The following is a 21,668-nucleotide window of genomic DNA, read 5'->3' as shown; positions in this document are numbered from 1 at the left end:
ACACGGAGATCTGTTGGGTAGGAGACAGGGAGGCACAGTTACTCATGGGAAGAATATTTGCTGTTGGCCTTAGTATAATAATGTTAATGAGATTATTAGGTGGGGGAGATTTTCAATAAATAATTGATAAAGTATTAGAAAGTGCCTTTTCTCCAAATAAACTTCAGAATAATTAATATTCATAGACTCTGTTTGTCAACAGAAGGATGCAAATGAAGAATGGATCCAATTATCATATAATGAGTCTGAAGGACATCTCTAAGATAAGGGTTAAACAACTAGCAGAAAGCTAAATTTATGGACCTGTTCAAACCCCAAGGCTTATTTGTTGCCATGAAACTTTGGTCTCCTCTCTAGACACACACACTGTAAAATACGTACCTCCCACTGTAAGAAACATTTAAAGTCAGATTTCTAATAGGATGTTGGTTGCAAAGTATGAAGGACAGAGGAGGTAAGAGAGAAGACAACTTGCTAATGCAAAAGCAGTGTACTGAGAGTCACTTTTATTTCTTATTTATAATCTACATGCACACTCTGGATAATAGATGACAACGCTCATTCAGTACTTTAGCTTCAAAGCCGAGAGAAGGCATGGATGACAGAGCTGGGAGCTGGAATATAAAGGTACTCACAACAAGAGGAAAAATGCCTGTTTACTGGATTGCATTTGTTAGCACGCTGTCTTCAGATATCGTTCCCCCAGGAATAGTGAGAATATGTGCTGCACGAACAATGATTTAACATCTGAAAATGGTACTTAAAGAGTTTTCTGTCTGGTAGTAACGTGATGAAGGCTTCTGAAGGGAACCTGGGGACTTCATTTCTTCTATTTATCTATATGTCTCTCTGGTTTTAGTCAAAGGTAATTGCATATTTAACCCCTCAAATAGATTTAACCCTATCAGCCCCAACCTTTTTTGTTTTTATCCACTGTGTTATTCTTATCTCAGTACAGTAAGGAGATACACACACATTCGCACACACACATGTGTATGTGCATATAGATATATAAATATGGAAAATTATATAGTAAATGTAACAGTATTCATGGAATATTAATGCAAACTGTATTTAATAATATCCATTATGGCTAGAAACCTGATGGGGAAGGAGAAAAAGTCTCTATTAGAGTGGGGAGACAGAGACAGAGAGAGAGAGAGACAGAGAGAGACAGAGAGAAAGACAGAGAGAGAGACAGAGAGAGAAGGAAGGAGGGGAAGAGAAGAGTAATAGTAGTAATAATGAGGGGGAAGTTGTAAATGGTGCTTTAAATCAGCAATATCAATTTGCTGTTTACTTCAGCAATATGTTTTTCTCAATTAGCACTTATTCTGGGGGGCCTGCTTAATAGCTTATGTGAAACAAATATTAACACAAATCGTGTAATTATACCAAAATCCCAAACTCCTCAAAGATGAAAAGTCATTTTTAGCTAAGAATACATGAACCATAAAACATCCTACAGTCAAAGTAAATGTGCTCCGAGGAAAGCCATAAGACTGGAGCTGAGCTTCTTTCACAGTTTATTTCCATGGTATTTAAATTACGATACCAGTGGGTATTTTTAATTAGTGCCTCTTTAAAGTGTGCACTTGTCTACATAAGCCATTTTGGCAAATTTGACTCATTCATACAGTAGTTGCTGTGAAAGAGGCCAGCACAGCCTGCAGGAATTAAAATGAAAAGTTTCTGCAAGCTGTTGTCGACATGACCATATCTCATTAACTTTAAAAATGGAGATTATTTGCCTGAAAGCTTGATTTGACTAACAGTAATCAAATATTAGGCTCAATAGAGAAAGGAGGGGAAAAAAACCTAGTTCTACTGTTGTGATGTATAGTGTGTTAAGTGCCTCGTGGTACACTTTAAATAGCTGTATAAGATTTCTGTTTTGACAAACGTAACAGGAAAGAAGAAACAGAGACATATGGTTTACAAAGTAATATTAGGATAGTTTTATTTTAGAGGAAGACTGAGTATTTACCAAGTTTGCCAAAGATAAATATGATTTTGCTGATTACTGATAGTTCTCTCAATAAGTAGGAAGAATTAATTATCCAGAGTAGCTTCCCCTGGATTATAGAAGTTTAAGTGCTGGAAATGGGTTCTATCTCATGATTATCTTTTTCTTTTCAACTGTTAAATTGGCATGAACCTCACATTTGTACACTGGATTCATCCTATTGTTTTAACTAAAAATGATGAAGCAGGTTGTAAAATTATGCATAAAATCAGGCAAAATGGAAAAAAAATATTGCTCTTTCTTATCGTGAATTCTTTCAATGGCTTTTCAGTTCATTTGGGTATCTGGACCCTGAATCTCTTTTAGTCAGTAATTAAGAACTCTTACGATGACAGCCTGAAGTTGTTACTGAAATGGTAGAGGGAGGTGGTGCTTTGTAGTTTGTGTGTGTGTGTGTTTTCACACTGACAAAGGGATGTTTGTCTTGCCTAAGTAAACCACGGTGTATTTTTTTTTTCAAAAGCAGAAAAAAAGGTACAGTTAAACAAAAGACAGAAGATAGTCTTCTGCCTTTTTATGTCTTTGAACTGAGAACATGTGCTGCATTTTACTAAAGGAACATAAGCCTCGAATGTAAGTAACTGGTTTTTGCATTAGGCACTCCCTGGAGGTAGCAGAAAAATATCATGGCCCTGCATGAAATGCGAATGTGAAATCTACCAGAAAGAAATATTTATGACCATTTTATGCTTGATTAGACTTGGATGACATCTGTTAGAAGACAGGGACTGGACAAAGAGAGAGATGCTTGGGGGCAAATGTTAACAGAGTTGTTTAGATGATGCTGGGGCACAGGCGTCCATTTACTGCCAGGCAAAACACAGGACTTGTGTTAGGGAGAATGCAGCTGGCAAGAATTCTCTGGGATGGTGGAGCCCCTGGAAACCGAGCGGTCGGAAAAGTCCAATGCAGCTGCTGATGCTACTTGCCACACAGCCACAATTTATGATCAGTGATCACAGCTAAACATAGATATGGAACTTTCAAGGAGCAGACACATTAATAAAATTCTATCAATGTGACTCAGCAATGAAAATGGGAACATCCTTACTTGCTAAAGATACTTTTTTCACTTTCCCGCCCTACAGAGTTCCCAGCAATGGGGAGCAAGGGGAGAGAGGGGGGAGTAGTTCCTTCTGTCTCCAATTAGGTGAAAATTAATTACACTGAATGACAGACTGGCTTCTTTCACTTCCATCTCCCCCTCTCTCTGGCTTCCCCTCTTAAGGCAGCATTGTGATCTAGATCTAACTACCCCTGAGTTAGATCCCAGGACTGCATCTTTTTAAACAGTGCAAATGTTTGACTTAAGAAAAAAAAAAGTTTTCCAACAATGGCAAATGTTTTATCAGTTGTTAAACACTTCAGTGTTAAAGTGAGTAAGTGCTATTTGTCTAAAGAAAGAACTCGACCACGAGCAGAGGTATGAGCTTTTAATTCACTCTGGTTCCTTTCCCAGCTTCTTTTCCTGTAAATTTTCCCCGTCTGGAATGCTGATGGGAAATGTTATTTTGTTTTTGTTTGCAGCAGCTCTGTTGTTTTGATTTTGTCTGAGTGGTATGGAAAACAGTACGTCATTTGGAGTGGGTGTTTTGTCTATTGGCCATTTGGCGATTCCACATATATTTCTCATACTTATTACATGATGACAAGGGAACCCAAATGCCAGTGTTCCAGTTGCAATTTTCATCCCAGTTTAATAATAGTGGAAAGAAAACAAAGTTAATAGATTTAGCAGTTTTGATACTGCTCTCATAGTGATGGACGACTTCAGATTCCTCCTCCTCCTCCTCCCCCCTCGTCCCCACCATGGGTTAAGGAGCTCTTTAGGCGAAGGTCAGATTAAAGCGTATATCAATTTCTATAATAAACTGCACGGAGATAGCATTACAGATTTTGCATACAGTTGTGAAATGCTGTAATTTAAGGAGGAAAATCCATAAAAGGATAATAAACAATTTTTAACATCATTGGCAGGATTAGCTTATGGTATTCTCCTCTGCTTTTTATTTAGTTCATAACATAGGTTCTGCCAATAAGTGCAGCATTTTAATTAAAAAATGATTTGAAATCAACTTCTGCCTTAAAACCAGAACACAATGCCCAGAGGATAACTTGAGGCTTTTAGCTGCTTCAGTTTAGATATAGCATATCCTAAATCATGCTTAGGATTTACAATGTTGGGGGAGTCTATTGAAAGAGTATAGGAAGCAGCCTTTCAGAGTAAGTAATTTTTGGTGTAGTACAAAAATAAAAATGGAAAGTATGATTAATTTTTCAATTTCGCTCTGCAGATATCTAATAATTGTACTCATGGACTGCCAAAGGCTCCCATTAAAGATTTAAAATTCAAAAGAAAGGTAGAATCAAAAAGATGGTATTTTGGATTAAATAATGTAAAATAACTCTAGGGCAGTGGTGAAGTGGGAAAGGTATCATCGGCACAGTAAGAGCTTTTCTGAGCCTTTCCTTGAGACCCATTTAAAACATTTACATCACCTTACATTCCATGTTATAATCGTGATATTAAGAAAAATAATTTGTAAGGCTGATCAAACTGGGAAAATATATTTTTTTGTCCTTCAGACATCAGTTGACACCTAAGAAAAGGAATATTAGAAGAACCACATTACAATTTACACCTAAGTGCAGTATTATCCTTTGAAAATGGGTCCTTTTATTAAAGGATTTTCCCAGAAATTTACCCTAAAGTGCACTCTCTCTTCCATGAGGATTTTCAACCAGAAAGCAGTGCAGTTTTCAGTGGTCACTTGCGCATGTTCATCATCCTTTTTTTCAAATCAAGGTAACTTTTATAATCCTAGGAGAAGGGGACATCACATCCTCAGTATATAAAGGCTGTCAGAAAGGTCCAGCTGGACTGATCCTGCCTTTTCTGTACTGTCTTTATCACTTTGCTCAGTTCCACATAATAACATCTTCATCTGAGATTGCTGTGGCACAGGGGAACTGCATTTGTTGATCAAATTTGGCTGGATAACACTGTGATCTCGTATCCTGAAGTGCAGAGATGTGCCTGGAATATGTAAGCGTAAAGCTGGCCCCTTGATTGATTGATTCTGCCTGTCACAGAACAAGATAACTGGATCAGTAAATACCCTGTGCACTTCACCATCATCTACACAATCAAAAGTGAGGGCATCATGGGGCTGAAAAACACCAAAGCATGATGGGAATATACACATTTCAGAATGATAGTACCTTAGTGGGGGGAAAAAAGAGAAAATTCTCACTGTGTGTGGTTTCCTGGATGAATAGCATTGAGAATTATTTTAATTTCTGTATATTTATAATGCCTTCTGGTTATAAAGGAGAAGTTTATTTTGCAACTGTCATACTTTAGGTTCACAACATTTATCATAAAAAGGCAATATTTTACTTCGGTTTAGAGAAAAAGATTCTGAAGCCAATTGGACAAATTGTGGCTAATAGATCAATATCTGGGAGCACAAAAGGAAACCTGAACCTTGCAACTTCTCCTAGTAAAATAAACTTTTGTTAAACAGAGATAGAATTAAAACATCTTATTTAAAGAGGAGGAAGGAAGAAAGGAAGGGAAGGAGGGAGGGGAAGGGAAGAGAAAGTTAAAAAAAAAAGAAAGGGACATTTGAGAAGCAATTATTATGTGCTAAGTACTATGCTAAGGGCTTTACAAATAGATCATTTGAGCCTCACTACATCCCTGGGAGAAATCGCTGTCACTATTATGGGAGATATTACTGTCTGCATTTGCATGTGAGGAAACAGGCAGACACAGGCTAAATGACTTGCCCAAGGTCACACAGCTAGGAATTACCTGAGTCTAGATTTGAATTCATATCTTTCTTCCTGACTCCAGACCCAGCTTGTTTAACCAATAAGTTGGCAAATTCATGATTTTAATTTTGCACCCCCATACTGTGGGACTTTTTTTTTTACTGGCACTCTGTGACAAAACTGACATATTTGTACCCAAAGCTTGTATTTAGTATTTCATTTGGAATTTTACACATATGAATAATAAAGTAAACAGAACACTTTTTTTTACATTTCTGTAGCCTTTTGAAATGTGAAGTCCCATATTACAGACAAGCCCCAACATATCCACCCTGGTGCTTGACCACCAGAATGAATAAATAACTACATTCCTTGATGATTCAATGAGGAGCGGATTGTGAAAAGAGCAGAATTGTTACCACAAAGGGAAACTCACAAGGCAGGTCTCTAGATGTTTAAACCTTCATAGAACTACTTACTACTCTTACTGACCGCATCACCTTATGCCTTTGTATTCTCCTTACTGTGTCCTTGTCTAGTCTTCCGGGGGCTGCATTTGCTCAGTTATGTATCCTCTTTAAAACCTGGCAAAGTTGTCTTCCACAAAGCAGACACTTGAAATAGTTTTGAGTGGATTAATAAATGAACCCACTATACTCACTGTTCTCCTCTTTTTAATTGTAAATGAATGAATGTTTCCTCAGTTTTCTAAAAACCACTGTCCCTTCTGAAAATAAAGCTCGTCCCCCTGTGCCCCAAACAAAGATCCCCTACGTGTGACAGATAAACAAGCTGGAGCACAGTCTGTTTCTGACTACATACGCCTTACTCCGCTCCCTCAGGACACTACCTTCTTGTCCAGGGAAATGTCTGCTTCACCAACACTGCTGAAATCAAGATGAGGGATTGGTTTGATAAGAATTTCATTATTGTCAGTGATAGTTTGCTTTATGTTATTGTAGCCACGATGTAAATTTTTCTCATGCGATTGTTTTTATCCACTAATATGAGGATACTAAGCCAGGGTGGGAACCTGGCATGTTGATACTCATCGGGCTTATAGCTGAAAAACTTCCTTTAGCATTCCCAGAATAGACCAATTAAAATAAATGTTTCAATGAAGCATTTTGCATATGGCAACAACTATTTCCCACACGAAAAAAAAAAGTGCTGTTTCAGAAAATGCCCAACTTGTTCTAGGTAACACTGCTTGAGTTAATAAAAATGCCTTTTGGAGATCAGGAGTGGTTATCGTTCACTTTTTTTTTAACTTGAGGCAAATGAACAATTATAGCATGCGCTGTATGATAAAATCCACTAAGAGGATAATGACTTTAGAAAATAATTTTGGTAAGTGGGATTTAATTTTTATAAATGAGTGTCTAACCATTGCAGTTTGGTGAAGATTTTTTCCTAATAACATTTTACAAAATCATTTTCTTTTCAAGGGTGTGTTTTATTTCTCTTCCAACCCTTTCAGGAAAGGAAAAGTGTTTTATTGGGTATTTTCGTTTCACTTCTTGTTTCCAGTATTTTTGCCAAAATCCATGGGAGTTAACTTTCCATTAAAATGTCTGAAAATTTCTTTGAAGAATCTGCATTTTGAAACAGTCAGAACAAAATTGTGCCTATTGGTTTTTGAGAAGGATGATGGGCAGTAACTATGCTACTGGTCATAATCATGAAGTTATTTTCTTTGTCTGACTTCATATCCCAAATAAGATTAGCTTACAACTACATAGGGGTTTTGAAGGCCTAGTGGGGAATGGAAGGGAGCCATGGAGTTGACCGTACAATAAAAGCAAACTTTATTTCCTAAAATAAGTCTAATTCATTTAGAGAAGCAAATACTTTTAAAAATAGATTTGCTCAGAAGAAAATGCTAACTAGATCTGGAATATAGTATTTTCTTTTGAAAAATCTTTGTTATTAGCCTTTGGTGGATAGAGCACTACCCATTTCATGATTAGACTATCAGTAAATGATTTTTATCTCTAGCAAGTAGTATTAAATGGTTTCTCATCTATATAGTCTAGCTCTTGTTAGGAGTATTTATAAAATTACAGCTTGGTACGCCTTTGAGACCTTTGTGAACTCTTGGCTATTGCTTTATAGTTGGCATAGTCCTTGTGTTTAAGGCTTTCCTTCATTTTTCCCCTTTTTAGAAAGCATCTAAACTTTATTGCAAATCCAAATATCAAATGAGATGTGTTTGAGATTTGGTATCATTATTCGTTTAACATTAATTTTTCTACTTAAAAACATTATTAAAAAGCACCCTGGCCTAGAATCTATCCTGCTTTTGTAAATGCAAAGTTTTATAGACAAAGGTTTACATTTGCCTGGTTTCTTATTTTTGTTGCCCATCATCATAGTGAAGATGAGAGAATGTTTTCTCAAAGTCATCTCTAGGTCTTTTTTATTTTTTAACAATTCCATTGTCCTGGGAGACAATTGGAAAGCTGAATACAAGTGGGCAGGTTCATGATTTTAGTGATAATTCTGCACCCCCATGTCATGGGACTTGGTTTTTTTGGCTGTCACCCTGTGACAAAACTGACATTTTTATGCCCAAAGCTTGTATTTAGTATTTCACTTGGAATTTTACACGTATGAATGATGAACTAAACAGAACTTTTTTTTACATTTCTGTAGCCTTTTGAAATGTGAGGTTCCATATTACAGACAAGTCTCAACACATCCACCCTAGTGCTTGACCACCAGAATTAATAAATAGCCAAATTCCTTGATGATTCTATGGGGATTGGAAACACAGCAGCAGCAGGATTTGCTATGCAAGAGAGTTCATAAAATTTTTCATTGCTGGAGGAAAGCTTATATACAGTAGTCTGTTTGTCCTTTATTTCAACCACCTGAGTTAGAGCCAAAAAAGCAATTGTCTACTACATATTTCAAACAGATGCTGAGGGCTAGGAAGGGTGACTAGAATTCACAGCAATAAAATTCTGGCTCTTTAAGTTCTCTTGAAGGAAGTGAGCCCATAAAATTTTTGCTGCTGACTTGTTTGTCCTGTTCTTTGAAGTATTTAGCATTAATTTAAGCCTACAAATCATGAGCACCTCCATTTTTCATTGGAATATAAAAGCCTGCTAAAGACACGACCTGGGTGTGCCCCAAAATGGAATCTTTTAACATATATTCATTTTAACTGTTTTCCTGAATGTAGGTTAGCTCATCTCGCATATTCTCATATTATTTTGAAGGAGCTTTGCTCAGAAGATGGTTGTAGAGGGCAGGTATGGTATGGTTAGTCATTACTTTTACAGGAAAACACTTTTTAAATGCAATATTGTGTCCTGTTCTTTTCCTGTCTCTATCCAGTTTAATGTGTCATCTGAGGATAAAGAAATCCCTGATTGGGCTCAGGAGAATTCTGGTGAAATTATTCAACAAGAACATCTTAAATTAAAAAAAAGAAAGGAAGAAAAGAAGGAAGGAAGGAAGGAAGGAAGGAAGGAAGGAAGGAAGGAAGGAAGGAAGGAAGGAAGGAAGGAAGGAAGGAAGGAAGGAAGGAAGGAAGGAAGAAAGAAAATTATTGCACACTATGTGCAGTGTGCTTTATAGAGCTATTCTGATTTCATGCTAGATGGGTAGGTGAACATATAATACATTTAAACATCAGAAACACACACAAATGTAGCCAAAGAAAGGTCAGCAATATCATATAATGGATAGAAGACCAAATTTGAAATCAGTAAGTCTAGGATTCAAAATCTTCTTTCTCATTCCTCCTAGCTTTGTGACCTGAGCCAATCACTTAACCTCTCTGTGCCTCGGGCAAATCTTTAAGACTCAAAATGCCAAACCAGTTGCTCTTCTGTTCACCCTAGGAATGCCCCCTCACCAAAGAAATAATAGATCTAGACCAAAAAAATCAGGATGTATATACACATACACACTGTGTATATAATTTGTTGATTTAAATACCCAACAGCTGTCCCTTCCTGGGATGGGTGATGACAGAGAAAAATCCATGTGTCTGAATGAGATTAAGTAAGGAAGCATGCCTCTCTTAAACTAGATTAGAACCTGTGAATGGTAGTTTGATCATTTTTGAAAGAAACAGGCTCTGTAAGGTTGATCCAAATTTGGGGAGTAGTTGCTTTTTTACTTCATAAATGACTTTGTAATTAAGACTTTTCCAAGTTATAAGTTATTCACCCTAAATATTGTCTTATATTTGTTCAGCCAATTTTTAATCAGTTTGTAAACCCAAGAAGGCAATACCTTGAATTTGACTTTTCTTTGGACAGATACATTCTAAACTGACACCACAGGACCCAAGTCAAACTAGTATTTTAATCATAGTAATAACTCATCACAGCTATACCACTTACCATTCTTTAAACTAGTCGGATAAATGCAGAATCCCTTTAAAGAATTTATGTGGTTTACAAAGAAGTTTCACTACAAATCAACCTTTTTTCATTTCTAAGTAGACAAATGTGTTTTAAGACTAATAACCAATCATATGACCTTGGGCAAATATCTTGGTCTCTGTAGTCCTTAAATTTTATCATCTGTTAAACTAAGGAGTAGAATTAGATAATCTCTGGGATTCTGTTTACCTTTAGTATTCTTTGATTATACAAAATTGAAGTAAAATTTTTCACTTAAATAGAAAAACTTTTTTTTTTCAAATTAAAATCCATTATTTTCTTCAAATTGTAAAGGGACAGTTATATTCTTAGGGATTTATTTGTCAAGAACATAAATGATGACAGTCCAAAATTGAACATTCATTCATTCTATTACTCATTTGAACTTCTGGCTTGCTCTCATGTCTAATATTTTGTTTAGTCTTTAAGTCTTCGTCTCTATTATAAGCGAAAAGCTAGCCTACCCATCTCTGGTAGCAGTAAATCGTCCTCTCCTAGTGTTCTTTGCAGATGCAGAGGGACAAGGCTATTGTGGAGTTGTGTGTGTGTGTGTGTGTGTGTGTGTGTGTGTGTGTGTGTGTGTGTATGTGTGTATGTGTTTTAAAATACCAACAAGTCTAACTTTAAAAAAAAGAAAGAAAGAATACACAGAGCAGTGTCAATTGAAAACCGGTCGGGTGGCAAAGCCAGTGTACTGTAGTGGGAATGTAGCAGCCTTGAGGCCCTTTAGATGATTGGTGACACAGTAGAGATATTGTTAAATTACCTTTTTTATTGGTTCTTGAGCCTTCCGTGGTAAACGACTCTTCTTCAGAAGAAGTCAAGAGAATCTTTGTGCTCAGCTTTGAATCTAGACAAGAATGTATACATCGGCAAATTTCTGATATATACAGTTTAGTAGAATTTGATCTTTGGGATGTTACATTTTGATTTGCTTCCTTTGTTAATTTTGTAATTGTATTTTTATTTTTCCACTCTTTTTTTTTTACTATAATGAAAAGTGAGTGGAAAAGTCAAATTTGTTTTTAGACAGAAGGATGTAGTGAAGTAAAAGGACTTGGATTCAAATGATGCCATGTGAACTTGGGTAAATAAATTTCTGCCTTGGATCTCTTTTCTCATCACTAAAATGGAAGAGCTAGACTCAGTGATCTCGGAGGTCCCTTCTAGCTCAAAATCTATGATCCTAAGAAACTGTCTTATGTAAAGTTATCATGTTCCTTTTGAGAGGTCTTAAATAATCTTTTAACTTTCTTTGAAATCAAAATATAATTTGATCCAATGTAACCATAAACAAAAAGGGAATTCATTAAGTCCACGTTCTTGTCAAGGAGAGTCTTTTTATTATAACCCAGGAGCTAATTTAGTGATTTCCTAGAAAATACTATCCTATTCCCCAGGGCTCCATGGTCCTTGACTTTAGGTTTGTTCTAATGAAGTCCATTCCCTTCAGTGACCCATTCGTAAGACTACATTTATTTGCTTGGTATTTATTCCCTTCTAAGATCTCATATTCTGAATTCTTTTCATCAGCCATCAACGTTTGTACCACTCGCATTCACCTCTCTCATCCTTCTTTTTCTTCCTGAGACTGAGCCTTCCTCTCTTCCTCATATTAGAATTATAGTAAACTATTCATAGCCTAATCCTAATACTGGTCCACACAAAAGTTTTAACTTATACCACTTTTCAGAGTTAGGCAAGTTCAACCTTCCTGTAAAAAGGCTGATGGGCACCTGCTTCTGAGATCTTACCTTTTCAGTACCTGTCAGACTTAGTGCAGCCCCTGACCAGCCTATCCTGCTGCAACTGAAAATGCCCAAGCTTAAGGCATCCATCAATCTCATTCATTTCCAGTATTGGGGAATTAAAGGCATGAACCACTATATCAGTACTATTTCTGACCTTTTGAGTAAATAGTATATGAATCTTAGCTATATTATTGATGGGCCGATAGATGGTACAGTGGCTAGAGAACCAGACCTGAAGAAGATCCTTTTTTCTGGAAGTGATCTCTGAATTCTTCTTCTTCTTCTTCTTCTTCTTCTTCTTCTTCTTCTTCTTCTTCTTCTTCTTCTTCTTCTTCTTCTTCTTCTTCTTCTTCTTCTTCTTCTTCTTCTTCTTCTTCTTCTTCTTCTTCTTCTTCTTCTTCTTCTTCTTCTTCTTCTTCTTCTTCTTCTTCTTCTTCTTCTTCTTCTTCTTCTCCTTCTTCTCCTTCTTCTCCTTCTTCTCCTTCTTCTCCTTCTTCTCCTTCTTCTCCTTCTTCTCCTTCTTCTTCTTCTCCTTATTCTCCTTATTCTCCTTATTCTCCTTTTCCTTCTCCTCCTCCCTTCTTTCTTCATATTCTCTCTCTCCCCTATATATACATATATACATATATTTTCCCCTAAGAATTCATAACCCTTTGACGGCTGAGGCCAGTTTGTCTTTTCATTTTTATCTTTTCCATCCTATGAGAAACCTTTCCTAATTTTTCATAGTTGGCAGTATTCTTTCCCCTTTACTTACCTTTATGAATGTATCTTCTCCAGTTATCTTTTTACTCCTAGAAAATCCTTTTTATTTGTAGATCTTTCTTATTTTTTTCATTTTAACTTAAATTCTAAAGAAAATGAACATTTCCAGATAAAAGTTAAGCAGAAATAAAAGAAAATTATACCTCACTATGAGTTTATTATATACAATTTGCTTTTCCTTTAATTATATAATAAATCCAGTAATAACTTTCAAAATGGACCTACTTCTCTGTTACTTATGGTTTCATTTTACTTTTTTATGAATTAAAATATCTCAAAGAACTTTATTTTTTCTCTTATTTATTTTTTCTTTTTCAACAACTCTGTTACTTACTATCTTTGTTCTCTTTTCCCACACTTCCTAATACCTCATAATTAAGTGGGGGAGAAGTAAAATAAAACTCTTTTAACAGATATACACATTTAATAAAAATAAATTCCTTTGTTAACTTTTTCTGAAAATATATGCCTCAGTTTGTACCTGAGGTCCATCTCTTATTTGTCAAGAGGTGGATAGCATGCTTCACTATTGATACTCTGAAATTACAATTGGCCATTGCATCAATTAGAGTCCTCAGTCTTGCAAAGTTGTTTTTCTTTACAATATTTTTTATGATACAAATTGCCATCTGGTTTCTGCTCACTTCACTCTGCATCGATTCATACAACCTTCCCAAGAGTCTCTGAAACCATTCTTTCCATCATTGTATATATTTTTGTGATATTTGAATTTCCTCCCTTTTATACTTGAAGATCTTTCTCCTGGTAACTTATAGTGCTTGTTATTTCTGATTTGAAAGGTTAAATTTTACAGCCATTCTTTGTGTTTGCATCTTTTTTCTGGAAGTGATCTCTGAATTCTTCCAATTATTATTTCATTTTGTGTGTTCAGAAGTTCTGAAAAGTTCTCTTGCATTATGGCATTTAGAGGTTTTGTCTTTTTTGGTTCTCTGGGAGACAGATGATCCTTAAATTGTCTCTGTGCACTCTGTCTTTGAAATCAGTATATTTTGCTTGCAGCGTGAGCATGTTTTCTTTTAATTTTCTTTAACTTTTCTTCTGAATTTTTCTTTGCTAATGTGTATTTTATTATTTATTTTATGGGCAAATGCTCCATTAGTATCTTGTTCTTTTTATCACAAAAGAGTCAAATGTAAATATTTTCATAATATGGATCGTTTTCCTATTTCTTTTATTTCTTTGAGATATAGACCAAGTCATGAAATCACTGAGACAGTGAATTTGTTGTTTGGTGACTTTGGGGGCTTAGTTCCAAATTGCTTTCCAGAATGGCTGAGTCAGTTCACAGTTTAATCATTAAGTATTTCAGTATACCTGTTTTAGTAGAGCCTATACAATGATGCTTCCCCTGCCCCGTTTTGGTTATCTTTGCCAAACTAATTTGTATCAGGCAAAATCTTAGAGGTGTTTTAATTTTAATTTCTCTAATTTTTAGTCATGGCACATTTTTTCATAAGCCTATTGTAATCTTGAATTTTTCATTGGAGAATTGGCTTTTCAAATCGTTAACCATTTACCTGGTGCACACTGATTCTTATTACCCTTATATTTTTGAAGTAGTTCCTTAAACATTTTGCTTTCTGGAGAAACTTATTGTAAAGACTTTTCTTTATTAACTATTTCCTTTCTGATTTAACTAAATTTGTTTAGTCTCAGAAAAATAAACAGATGCTTACTCAAGTTGAATTATCACAATAGCCTCTTACATAGAGCATTATGGTTTAACTTAACCAAACTATGTACAAAAAGGTCCCCAGCCCTACTGCCATAATGCCTTGATTTTTAGCACGCCCAAATCCTGTAGTATCTTACATAGCTATTCCTTTGTCATGACTGGTGCTGAGCTAATACTCCTCCTTACCCCTGTTTCTTTTCCATGTGCTTTGCACTTGTTCTTACTTTCACCTGTTTCTCTATTATTTGCATTTTGGAATTTCCTGAAGATGACATGGATTTCAGGCCTCTACCTCTTAGTCCTATTTTTTTCTCATTTGTTGGGAATATCATTTAAAATTTTCTCCAGTTTTTTTCAGGGGTGGTATGGGTCACAGAGCTAAGGATATACTTCCTTTTCTTTTGGAGGTGGCTCTTTCTCACCTCAGAAAGTCTTCATCCAGGAAAATCTTACTGTTGTTAAGGAATCCAAAACATCCATTTGATGCCACTAACAGTTAGAGGTTCATTTCAAGAATGTGATTTCCCTCAACTGAGAGAATCAATGAGAACACCAACCGAACCTCAGGTCCCTTTATATTTATTCTCTTTTTGGAGAAATCCATAGGAAGACTATTTTTATTTGTCAAATAAAGGGCTTGTTTTCACAAATGGTCCCCCCCCCCCCCCGGTATCTGTGTACAATTTTTTTTTTGCTGTTATCTGCACCATTGAACCTATTCCACATTTGAAGTTTTTGTTGGCTTCTTCGAGTGAGATAGGTCTAGGCTCACCTAGTAAGAAGCAGGGTTAGTGGGTCTCTACTGAAGATCAGAGCTGTGTCCTTGCAAAATTGAGACTATGGATCTCAAAATGTAACTGGAGAAAAATGAATTAAACTAGTCATTTAAAATGCACGGTCCTGCAAATTAAGTGGAAGCTTTGGACATTCAGACCAGCTCAGACGTTGAAAGCGACACAAGTCATTTTGGCTTGCTTTTTGTTCCATTGCATTTTCAATTCATAGAAGTACTAGGGACCTAAGCATCAAAAATAATTCAAATGAAGATGAACATTGTAGTTTCTGTATGCAAAGAGCACTCCCAGGTTTTCATTGTGCCTTTGATTTTCGGCACTCATCACAGGGTCCAGAACAGAATAATCATTTAAGAAATATTTAGAAATTATCCTCCCTCCATAGATAGGGATATTCTTGAGCATGGGAGACTATATTTTCATACTGCAGAGCATAGTTTCAGGTATAAACTATACACATTTTCATTGATTTGGTTGGTTTCCATTTTAAATGAAATCATATGTTTAAATAGCAAGTGGCTACCTTAGTCTAAAGATGCTACTGTTTCATTTTATTGGCATGGCTTTTCTGTGAATAGTCTTCTAGATCTACTAACATAGCCATCTCTTCCTGTTGCCCTAGATTTCTATACAGTTTAACTTAAAGCTCTTTCTATTCTCTTTCTTTGGACTTCTGTTGACTTTCATTTGACACACCTAGAGAACTGACTCGAAGCAATGAGGTAACTCACACTATTTGTACCTTTACTTATTTTTCCTTGTTTGACTAAGTGCATTGCAAGATATGGATTGAATGTTTTATTCTCTAGCTATGTAGTAGAACATTCAAAGATGTGGCCAAAGTTTAGAGTCACCAAGTCCTTGGAAAAGCTGAGATATGAAGGGTGGAGAGACTGGAGTAAACAGGAGGGATTATTTGCAGGCAAAGAAAAGTACACAGAGGGTATTTTGTACAAACAGGAGGGTTGAAGAGAAAACATTTAAAAGAAAAGAAAAAGATTTTGCTATAGAAGAGCTCTGCTGACATTTAACTAAATCTTGTGGATGCATTAACTAGCACTAGTGTGTTTGAGAGTCCTAGGATGCCTCAAGAATGACTGCTCTGGTTGGATTAGATAGGTGTGTGATAGCTAGTTTCCAGAAAGAAAGCACAATTTACAATTATACCTGTGTTCCCTTAATTGATTGTTAAACATAAAGCAGGATGTCCTTATCTGAATAATGACAACAATTGTAAATAATCAGTTACAAAGTTCAGAATGCTAACTTTGGATGTAGTGAAGTGGTGATTTGGCAGCTGGGGTTTAATAGTGCTTGTATGCATGGATTAGGAATAAAAATAGGCACTTGGCAGCTGCCAGATTTATTTGGTAGCCAAGCCAAAAACCAAAAAAAATGAGGAGGCTTTTGTGTTTTTTAATAGTGGTTCTCAAACTTTTTATCATCCCTTGTCCTATACCACTAATAGATAATCATGCCAGGATCTTTCTGCTCTTAGTAAAAGTTCTCTTTCCTTTTCTCTGTTGATAATGCATGGCACGGTGGTATTGTAGAAGAAACACTGAAATTGAAGTAGAAAGGACTAAACACTACTTTAGGCTTTGCCACTTGCTTTTTCTGTGACCTTCAATAATTCATTTTTCCTGCAGGCCTCATTTTTGTCATTTGTAAAATAATGACTTGGACTAGAAAATCTCAGAGATAACTTCCGCCTTTAACACTCTTTTATTCTGAGAACAAAGGATAGTATGAAATGGATTGTGATGGAGAGAAAGGAGTTGGGAGGGCTAGAGAAGAAATAAAGAGCATAAGTTGTACCTTACAGCTTTAGTTGGAAGTCCCCTGGAATTCCTATAAAGGTTATGAACCTAGCTTGAGGAACAGTAGTTTACAAAGTGAGAGGAAGTGTTGGGTAGCTTGTGTTTCACCAGGGTTGGTTGGAAGGGCTTCAGTTAGCCATTAAGTCAGATCACATCACTACCACATACAAGCATTTCTTTTCTATTAGATGTCACCTTCTGGATTAGTGTAGTTTTTAGCTTCAGTTTGCATTCTTTTTTTTTTTTTAAGTTTGCATTCTTATTGAAAGAGATGTTGTAAGATGGAGAAGGAGCACTAACACTTAGTTGTTAGTTTTTGCTCTTCCAATCTCTAGCCATGTGTTCTTGGATACTTAAATTTGACCAGCCTCCACTTCTCCATTTGCAAAATATAGAAGCAACTAAGTGCTTTCCATCTCCAAATCTAAATCTGTGATCTTATTTTAACCACTGAAAATGGGGCCAAGCAAATACTATAGAACTTTGTTATTAGCCATTTTCTATTCAACATTCTTAGAGAATCTGGAATCTAAATAATGGGAAGGATCTTAGAGGCCATCTATTCCAACTGATAGCTGTTTTAAAATCTATTCTATAGTCTCCCCTACAAAGGGTCATCTGCCCTTTGTTTAAAAAACACATCACGGACAGTGAATGTATTGCCAAGGCAGCCCATTTCTCTTTGAGAGAGCCTCAATCATGAGAAAGTTTCTTTTTTCCTTCTTTCAGGACTAAACCTCATTCTGCTGTTTCTAACCATTGAGGTTAGAAATCAAGGAAGATCTCCTCTTCTCCCAGACAATTCTTTGTATACTTTAAACCAGACATCACTTCCTTTTCAGTGATTTAGATGAGAACATGCTTATCAGTTTTAGTGACACACAAATTAGTCATTATGGCTAATACTTACCTTGGTTGACAGAATTGGGATCTAAAAAGATCTACCCCAGATTGAATAATAGACTGAATTTATTTTAATATTGCCAAATATAAATTCCAATATTTGAATTTTTTTTAAAAAAAATCTCTTCCCACATATACAAAATTAATCAATAAACATTTATCAAGCCTTTGTTGTATTTCAAGCACTATGCTAGGTACTAGAGTTAAATGTGAGGTTTAGATGAGGAATAGTTGGAGAGAAAAGGCTAGGTAATAATTTATATGAAAAAGTTGTAAAATGAATCCAGCATCAGAACTGTGCTATTATTACATGTGTTAAATTAATAAGAGGCTTGGTTGAAAAGAAGGAGAAAGTAGGTCTACTGTTGATATTAGTTGGGCCAGCTACATTGAGATCCCTGTATTCATTTCTGGGTACCATAGTTTTTTGGAAGAACATTGCTTAGGTACAAAGAATCCAGAGGAAGATGATCAGACTTGTGAGAAGACTCAATATAATTTCATGTGGTCTTTGCTTAAAGAAACTAGGAATATGTAGCCTGGAAAAGAGATATAGTGGGAACCATGACAGTTTCTTCAAATACTTGAAGAAGCTGACTTGTGGGAAAGTAATTAGATTTAATTTACTCAGTCTTTGAAGATAAAACTGAAATGAGTAATTTAAAGAGTTATATTTTTGTTCAACGTAAGGTAAAAACTACTCAATAATTGGAGCTTTTCAAATAGATAATGGAATGTTTCTTGAATTAATAAATTCACCATTCCCCAGAAGTCTTTACGTGAAGTAAAGATGGCTATTTGTTGGGAATACTGTAGATACAATGACAATTGAAGTTCATTCCAATTCTGAGATTCTGTAACTAAGAGCTACTTATATAGCTTCCATGGCTAGGGTCTGAATCTTTGATGTAAGTGGGTTATTAGAATAGCAACCCTATATTCCTTAGGTAATCCAGGCAAATTGCCAAGCTACAATGTAGGGATAGGATAAACAAGAAATTCAAAAAGAGAGGTACTTCTCTTGGGGTATGGTGGGAGGAAGAAGAAGCTGTGTTTGGCATAGTATGGTAGGGGAAGTCTTCTCTTTGGGGAAGGAAGGTTAATTGAGAGACGGTAACCATTCAAACTTATATTAGAAGGAAAATCCATTTTAAAATTTAGTAGTTTATCTGTTGGTGAAGATTTATAATTATAAGATAATTAAATGATCATCTTACTGCAGACAGGTTATTTATGCTATAGATTCACATTAGAGTGCTTTTGTGAGGAGAATAAGTGATATATATATATGTATGTATATATATGCATATATATATATATATTTATGAGTAAGATAAATACCAAGTTTTTCCCCCCTGCCAGACTGTCTGAATCTTATCTCAAGTATCAGGGTAAAGAGAGAAGGAATGGTGTGGTAGACACAAAAAATGAAACATTTTCTTAGGAAGAGACTATGAACTGCCCTTCTGAATGCATATCAGATGAGGAATTTATTCCAGTTCAGTAAGTTTAATGAAATAAGTTTATCATATTAAATCATAATTGCTATTTAAAAGAAAATAGACATTCAGGCTTGCCCCCTACCATGTGTTCCAAAACCATTCAAAAGTAATTCACCATACCATTTATGGGTCCCATAATTATCTCTTCCTAAAGTCTGTAGTCTTTATCAGATGGATATTTTTGATTTTAAAATATGGGAGTTCTATTTTTAAAATTATATTTCATTTGGAGCACGGAAAGGTATTAATGCTTTAAGGTCTTTTATTACCTCCAAGCCTTCATGCTGTGTCTTCACAAAGAAAGTCTTTGAAACCATGGTATCTTCAATGACTACAAACAACAACCAGTCAGTCAACAAGCATTTATTAAATGCCTACTATGTTCTAAGCACTGTGTAGCCAGTGGCCAGTGCTAAAATAATGGAATATGATATAAAATAAAGTCAGAGATAAAGGTAAGGACTTCAGGTTTTCCCCCATTATTCCACGTACCAGTCCACCTTCATATGAAGGTAGTCAGAGAGATGGAGACATTGTTCTAAGGGAAAATGTCCTATGTGTTTAGGTGTTTAAATAAATTCAAGATCGATGAAAGGGAAGACTAGAACAATAGGAGCCTTCCCAAAACTAAATGGACTCCCTCAGAAATTCCACTTCACTGGACCTCTTCAGGTATAGTCTACTTGGACTAGATTTGAAATACTTTCAGAAGGAATGCTTGTTCACATAGGGATTCAACTGGGCTCCCTTCCAGCTCGGGGGTTCTTTGTTTACTTGCTACTGCCTGATTTCCAGACTCTGGGCATCCAGGTAAAAGGTCATCTTGAATGTTGACCAGAGCCCTTTGATTTGGGACCTTCCAGGGATGAGTTGGATGGGTGATGACCTTATTCACATAGCTTTGGCAAACAGACAAATGCTTACTGGTGATAGAGAGCATTACATTGTAAACTTTGCTGTCCTTCACATGAGATATGAAATCTTCACTTCTAAGGATAACTGCCGAGGTCTGTGGACTTTTATTTCACTCTTTTTCTTTCCAGGTATTTTAGCCAACCATAATCTTGAATCCTAGTCACATTCTAGCCCAGGCATTTACCTTTTGTGTTATTTTCTTGTTCATGCATTTATCATCATCACCATCATTCACATATTATGTTTTTTCTTATTAATATGTTATTATCATCAATATTTTTGTTTCACTATCATGCTTACATTTCAGTAAATATGACACTATTTGTATGTAGATTGTACTTAAGTATACTGGAGGTTCTTAAAATTAAAGCAAATTACTCTTTACCAATTAACTTGGTATTTTAGCCAAACACCAAGGGCATTTCCTCTTTGTTTCTGAGACAAACTCGTAAATAGGCAAAGACTTGTGTTCTGTCCATTTCACAGATGATCCTTCTCCATCCCTTTTTCATCTACGAGGTTATTAAAGAAAATATTGGATAGTGAATCTCATTTGTGGGAACTCCATGAGGCCCTTATATAATTGAGGTTTTTTAAAAATTTAAATGAATTCTTATGAAAAGTCCTCTTTTGTTTTTTAACTAAGTTGTTTTCTACCTAGTAGGTCCATGCTTACGCATAGAAATTAATTTTCCTTATCTAACCCTTCAGATACACACTTAGGCTCCTTTGATTTGTGGTCTGTGAGTGAATGTTCAGTGGCATTAAAAAAAAGGGTGTAGATGTATCACCTTTATGTGGCATCATTGGTCATGGGATTGAAGGCATTGCCCTAAGTTGCCTCATGTTGGGCTCAATGTGTCATGAAGGAAACTTGTTCCTTTATGTTTGTGAGTATTTCACTGCCATTGACTAGTTCCATACAGAAATATCCATCTTTGTAATTTGTTAAACATTTGACTTATATATTGAAAAAAACAAACAGTAGAACCTGGCTCTCTTTATCACGTTACAGTATAAAGAACTATGAAATATAAAGAGGTTATTTTTCTGTGCAAGAAATTGTCAACCTTTAGTTTTTGGTGTTGTTACTACTTGTCTCTTTAGTCAATTCAATTCAGTTCACTCAATAATTTATTAAATCCATACTGCATGAGAGGCTTTGTGCCTGTCACTTGGTCCTGGACACTTGAAAATAGAGAATTATGTAGCTCCTGCCCTCGAGGAGCTGACAGTTTAGTGGATCCCTACCGAACTTCAAATATTCCCTGGTACTTGTACTAGACTTTAAGGCTTAATAGACCCTACTGTACAAATAT

At 35.7% G+C, this 21,668-nt stretch overlaps 1 protein-coding gene across 17 annotated transcripts in view; it reads left to right on the top strand.

Moving 5' to 3' along the window:
- FOXP1 (forkhead box P1) overlaps positions 1 to 21,668 on the top strand; it is a 661,259-nt gene that overhangs the window by 426,204 nt on the left and 213,387 nt on the right. The window lies entirely within an intron of this gene.

Source organism: Monodelphis domestica, chromosome 7, assembly GCF_027887165.1.
Source record: "Monodelphis domestica isolate mMonDom1 chromosome 7, mMonDom1.pri, whole genome shotgun sequence".
NCBI classification, from domain to species: Eukaryota; Metazoa; Chordata; class Mammalia; order Didelphimorphia; family Didelphidae; genus Monodelphis; species Monodelphis domestica.
The sequence above is the reverse complement of the archived record's forward strand: the minus strand, read 5'-3'. Positions and strand labels throughout refer to the sequence as shown.